The following is a 7,136-nucleotide window of genomic DNA, read 5'->3' as shown; positions in this document are numbered from 1 at the left end:
CGAGGTGTTCTAGTCTCAAGGTGCGCTCTAGGTCTTCCACATTGTTGCCTTTCAGGTTGTTTCGTGGGAGGCTTATTCTTATAAGATTCCCTAGGCTTTTGTTATTGTTTGGGGCAATGATCTTTCTTAGATTCGTTAGTCTTTTTCATATGATCAAACTCATATCATAGAACTAACGATAAGTATTATTCCTTTCTTCATTCTGATTTTGTTCAACTACAGGATATATATTATCTTCCTCTAGTGTGTAATAAGAAGCTTTAACAAATTTAATGCACTTATCGAAGTATTTCATATGCTTGACACAATTTTCTAAAATATGACCTGTATGACCATAGTAATTGCAAATCAAATACTCAGGTAGGTCAACATATTTTCTTTTTCTGAAGTCACGTTCAGAAGGGGTTGATTTACACTTAGGGTAGTCTCTACGGACATAGCACTTACGTTCTAAACCCATTTTCATATTATTGTCAGATTGCTGAGTTATAAAGTTTAGAACATTTGTACTACCTTCCCATTTGTCATGAACCTTTCTAGCATGCAGAAGTAATTCTTTTAAGGTTTTGATTTCTCCATTCGATTTTTTTATTGCTCATTCAAAGAATCAATTTCCTTCTTTTTGTTGGAATTCATTAATCTCATTACTTTACATATTGAATATGTGAATAACTAATTTAGTCATAAAATTAGTTAAAGATCTTATGCATGCAAAACTAATACAAGAGTAAAGAAAAATCGGTTCCTTACATTTGTTTATTCGGCAATATGGGCACTAGCAAGGTCACCTACCTTGGCTAGATCTTGAGTTTCCTTATGGATGAACAAGATTCAAGTGTAGAATCTCTCCCCAAGGATTGTACCAAGGCAATGCACTTAATAGAGTTTATTAATATTAGACTAGTAATAATAAAACCTACCTTAAAATTGACCCAAAAAGTATTTTGCTCTTAGTATATTTCGGCCAAGATGAGGATTTTATGAGCTCTCTTTGTTCTCTCAAAAGTGTAGAGTAAAAAGAACCACTAGTAAAAATATATCATGTATCTTTTTACAACTTATAGAATAAATAATATGTAAGAGAAAAACTCTTCTTTCTTTTCTCTTTGGGAAACCGGGTAGCATGGGAGGAGAGGATCAATGCATGAGCTTATTTTCTTCCCAAGAATAATAGGTTTGCATGGCTATGAAATAGGTCATCATTGTGTTTCTTTTGAATAAATAAATTAGACAACACCAACCTAATACTCCCCATAAAACTGGTTATTACCCATAAAATGGAGGTCCATTTTATTTTTGTCATTTGTCAATTGTGACTTATGTGACATGTTACTTGACATGTTACATTATAATGTATTTTTAACATATTAAAAATCATCATATTAATTAAATATGTCACATACAAAAATAATTAGTAATTCATAATTACTTGTACCAAAATGGGTCATATAATGATAAACTACAACAACTTGTATTTATAATAAATTATTCATTCTATTTTTAATTGTTTCATAAACAATAAATTAATCTAAGTAATAAAACAATTCGATTACTTAGACCGAATCTTATTTAATCAAATTACAATAAGACACGTAATTTTACTCACAAAATCACTCGTCAATTTTAAGGAATTTAATTAACCCGTATGAGCATACGATTAATTAAATAATCAATTAAGAGCATTACCCTATAGGTATGATCTTAGGGGATCAACTGGTCACCACCGTCGTACGACAGTAATGTCAAACTCTAGTCAGCCAATCATTACCGATATGTGTGAACCAGTTGATTAAGAAGTATTACTTTTCCTCATGTATTCTTAATATGAGATTTAAACATGTGATCTCAATATGATCAACAATGTGATCGCATTATTGTCGGGGACACTCCAACAATCTCCCACTTGTCTCCGACAAGTGTGCGTCACCAATTCTCTTGTCCCATTAGTATCTCCCACTCAATGCAAGGTGTCTTTCAGGTCGTTCTTGCAAGTGATCATATCGAGAGTGGTTTTCTCGATCTGGAGAATAACTGATTGACCGGAATCATCTACCGTAGATACCTTTCGAGCGTGGCCACGCATTTCCAGTTCATTACTCCTCGAGTGGCCCTGAGATATTGTTTTTACCCTGACAAGGGGGTGGACAATTCCAATCGCACTATTCCCTTCGACTAGCCACAGCTCATCATAACCCAAAATAAGCCCATTTGACCCCATTTACGAAGGTCGTAGGAACATAAATCAAAGTTACTCTGAAACTATGCCACCTTGGGCGAACAGTCATTAGTCAAAGAATCGACTCATAAGAATACTATAGTAGCTCTCGCCACGACCATGCAATATAAATTTGCCAGAACTCTATAAGCGGTCATAAGCCCGACAGAGTGTCCCTCACAGTCTACCTATGTGATCGACTAGTCATCTCTTATGACTCTATGGCACTCGAACTTGCCATCAATCGCATCACACTCAAGTTACTTCGAGATGTCACCTCATATAAGTAACTAGGGACGAATACTATGTTAATCCAGTTCACTTTAATGGGGTTCAATATTGCCTTAACAATCCCATTTGGATGTAACAAAGTACAGGATGAGTTAACGAAAACATAAACAATAAATGTGATTATTACACATGAGTAGTCAATACCATATTACTATTCTATGTCGTATAATCATAAGTGTACTCCTGCACTTGTGTAACGCAATAAAAGTTTAGCTTGTGAATATACCATGTGTTCAAACTTTGTGAATTGCGATTTCCTTTAATTTCATGTTATCCCTTATAGCATGATTTTTACTAAGTACATGTCTAGACTTCATACTAGACTTAGGTTCTTTAACTTAAAAGAAGCTCTTACTGTTATCATATAACTTGTGATGTGGGTTTCGGTGGACAACACTACTTGTAGTTTTAAAGTTCACCACCCAATCACAACGTACTTAGGTTCATTTCGTAGAATCTTACAATGGATGACAATAAAATACACTTTTCTAGTCTCTTACTCCTTATGTAAATAATTGCCTAGGATTTTCACAAATCCAAATGAGTTCGGAAACTTGAGTTTGTGTAACCTCTTAACAGACAACTAAGTATCCTTCCAAAATCCAGAGCAGGCTATTAGTTCTCCTTGAGAATTCATGACGGTTCCTTGAGGCTTACCAATGACTCTCATATGGGTTAACTTGTTATCGACTTATCATGCTCTAAGCATTTAATTTATCTAGGACATGTGTATAATGACATTACATGGCTATCCCAACGGCGGAAACATTGGTTATCGAATTATGTAAACAACAGTTCTTAGGTTCGATAAATAACCATGACTTTATCATGTTAATTCTATATTCATCGACATCAATAACCTACTTAACTGGTTAATCTCTTAAGATGAAGGATCATTATCAACATAAGATACCTACCTAAGTGCCAATCCAACATCCCGTGTTTTAATAGATCCACATGATGTCTGATATCATCCAGAATTGAAAACCTAAATACTTCTTTATAAAAGATAGTATATGCTCGTCATTCCCAATGAGTAATATGTTATGCAATTCATGAAGGATGATTTCTCCCACTAAACTTCATGTCTAAACATGACTATCACCGACTCCCATTGAATTCCACATGTTTTGTTTTTGACAACTCATTCGAAACATTCTATGAATTGAAATAATCATTGCTATTCAAAGTGTTAGTTAAAACCATATATGTCATTCACATATCCCTTTCAAAATACCCATTTTGGAAAGTGGTCTTAATAACTTACTTATTTCATAATGAAGTATAGCAATGATTATGAGTCTTTAGCATAGTCAACACTTAACTTAGCTTTTGTTGACATTTACATGCCACTCTATGCAACCTTTAAATATAAATATCTATTTATCTTGGATTGGTCTCAACAATCCCAAATAAATCCATTTACTTGCATATAAATCATTTTAGTTTCATAAGGTTCTTAAGTAAAATGTCGAATATTAAAATCTCTAGTTATATCACTCCATCGATCAAAATCTTACAATCCAAGAACATCTTCTTTTGGTCTCTGATGTGACCATAATTGGCGCATATTTAGCCCCCGAATTACCCTTGTTTCCATGCTTTTTAGTGCTTATTTGGGTCATTTCTTATCTTTAGTTCTTTGTTTTTCATATTCTTTGAGATTTTGATCCCTTGGTAGGAAAGGAGTAAGAATCTTGCATTTTCGTGGCAAAACAAGACTAAATTGATCAAATTCAATGACCAAGCATCAAGGAGAGACAAGATTAGAAGGCCCTTGTACATATCATAGTAGAAGAGCAATGTTGAGAAAGGATCCTTGAGTCCCCAAGGAAATCCCCAAGGAATTTATGAAGAAAAGGGAAGAAAAAGAAGAAGTATCACGCTGACTGACAATCCGAGCGGATTGTCAGCAATCCGCCCGTCCCACCTAGCCACAATCCGAGCGTCCCAGCTGAATCCGCTCGGATTCCCCTCAAAGAATCCGCCCGGATTCCCCAGAATCCGCTCGGATTCCTTCGACCAAATCCGGCCGTCCCGACTCTAATCCGCCCGGATTCCTTCACAACAGCTGGTTGTCTTCTTCAAGCTACGAAAAGAGAAGCCCTTCTCTCCAAAAATACCGGCTTCTCCTTGCTCTACTTAAAAAGTGTAATTACTAGTTTAGCCCTTAGTTAACCCTAATGCATCCTCCCTAATTTTCACTATAAATACCCCATTAGTCTAATTAGAGGAGCATGTTCTTCTTATAAATAATTAGTGTAGTTAATATCAATCAAATCTCTCTTCAATATTGTAATCAAGTATTAATCAAGTTTTAATCCAAGTTTTAGTTCTTTAATCTCTCTTTTGTTCATCCTTTATTTTGGGTAATTGAAGATTATTTGGGTTATTATTGGGAGATTGACAACCTCTCAATCTAGCATTCAAGTACTTCCATTATTCTTGCTTTATTATTGGAATCATTAGTAGGTATAATCTCTTAATCCCTTTTTAATTATTGTTAATTACTTTCATTTATTCATCATGTTTCATATTGTTGGTATGATTGACAACCTTGCTAGCATGATCAACATGATAATGAGTGAGTAGTCTCTTAGCTAGGGTTAATGGGTGATTAGGGGAAACCAACATGGGAATGATTCATGCTTAAATTAATATGCTTTCATATCTTATTTGCTTGCTTGTTTTGATCTCAACTCATGCACATGTTATATTTGATGAAATGCTAAGCCTATGAATCCTTGCATTTACTATCATCTCCTATCTTTTCAATGAGACTTGTAAGACATAACCCAACTCGAGTCTCATTAGACCATGCATGTTGTTGAGTAGGGAAGATTAAGTCGACTTGTAGGTGTTGTACAATCTAATCGATTCGGCTCCGGACCCAAACTTTCCTAGGATTGTAAGATATAACCCAACTCAATCCATCACAACAATAATTGCTTGCTTATAATTTGAGAACATGTTTGTATGATCATATCCCATGATTCCCCTATGATCCCATGACACCCTAGTGCTTTTAATCAATTGTTTACACCCCTTTAATTCATCTTGCTTGTTTATTTTCATTGTTATTTTAGTTTAGTAACCTTCTACATCAACCCAATTTGTGACACCCCTTAGACACCACTAGTTACAATAGAAATCTCATTTCAACTCCCGTCCCTTGGGATCCGACCTTTACTTGCCTCTTTACTAATTGTAGAGTTGCTTGTTAAGCTATAAATTGTGTTTTGATTCGACCGTGACCAACGACCACATCTATCTATTTGTGAATACTAAACGGACCGATCAAAAATGGCGCCGTTGCCGGGGACGGTGTTTGTTTGATTTAGATTTCCTTTTTGTTATTAGTTGTGTCTTTCTTCGCCTTGAGGAAGTAAAAATCCTCAAGGTTTGTTCTAATTGTTTTTGAGTTGTTTGATATTTTGCATGTCTAGAAGGTTACAAAGTGATTTGTTACCTTTTGACCGTGAAATCGAAAGAACCTTGACGAATAATAGGAGACTTGTTAGGAGGAATTTGAGAGGTGTTGGTGAAGTTGTTCAACCCACTAGTGAGTTTGTCAATCCTTTCGCAATAGAAGGAGAAGAAAACCCATTACACAATACCCTACAAAATCCACCTACAATGCCAAAATTCTCGTCACACTCCGTACCCACCGAGGAGAATCTACCAAATGGTACTCCTACACCGCAACATCTCACCGGAAATTTTATTGCCAAGTCCGCCTTCATCCAACTAGTTGAGAGGAGCCAATTCGTGGGAATGCCTAGTGAGGACCCTCATTCTCATATGGAAACCTTTTGCGATTATTGTGATGCTATCTCTCAAACGGGCGTGACTCAAGACCAAATTAGATGGGTCTTATTTCCTTTTTCCTTAATCGGCACCGCAAAGCAATGGTTGAAGGGCCTTGATAAGGCCACCCTCGGAATAGATTCTTGGAAGAAGTTGGCTCTAGCTTTCTACAAAAATTCTACCCACCGGAAAAGACCAACATGCTAAGAGCTCAAATTACGGGTTTTAAGCAAAGGGATGAAGAGTCTTTGTATGAAGCTTGGGAGCGGTTCAAAGGTATTTGTCGCTCATGTCCTCACCATGGACTTAGCGAATGGTTTTTGGTGCAACAATTTTGGAATGGTTTATATGAAGATTCTAGGAACATTCTCAATATGGGATCAAATGGAATGTTCACCGAAGTTGATGACAATCAAACATGGAACAAGATTGAGGAAATGGCGGTCCATAATTCACAATATAGTAGACCTCGCAAGGCTACTAGAGGAGGAAAGCATGAAGTGGACTCCGTTACTCAATTGGGTGCTCAACTTAATGCTCACATTGACACAATCAACTTGAAGTTTGAACAAGCTATGGCTAGACTTGAGGAAAACTCAAAATCATCGAAGCATCATGTCAATGCCATGACGGCATCCTCATCAATCCCAAGTGGGATATGTGAGAATTGTGGAACTTTGGGTCATGACCCAAGTGAGTGTAGGGGAACAACCGAACAAGTTAATGCTTTCCAAGCTTACAAAAGTGGTACCCCTTATTCAAATTTTTACAATGAAAACACCAAGTTCCATCCAAATCTCTCATACAAAAGCCAAAATGTTCA

General features: G+C 36.1%; 1 non-coding gene across 1 annotated transcript; it reads right to left on the bottom strand.

Annotated features, from left to right (window-relative positions):
• Positions 1-6,513: 6,513 nt before the first annotated feature.
• On the bottom strand, positions 6,514-6,620 carry LOC141650680 (small nucleolar RNA R71). Its single transcript, XR_012546699.1, has one exon. It is a non-coding gene; the product is annotated as a small nucleolar RNA R71 (small nucleolar RNA).
• Positions 6,621-7,136: the final 516 nt, after the last annotated feature.

Source organism: Silene latifolia, chromosome 3 (assembly GCF_048544455.1).
Source record: "Silene latifolia isolate original U9 population chromosome 3, ASM4854445v1, whole genome shotgun sequence".
Lineage (NCBI taxonomy): Eukaryota > Viridiplantae > Streptophyta > Magnoliopsida > Caryophyllales > Caryophyllaceae > Silene > Silene latifolia.
This window is presented reverse-complemented; position numbering and strand designations above follow the sequence as displayed.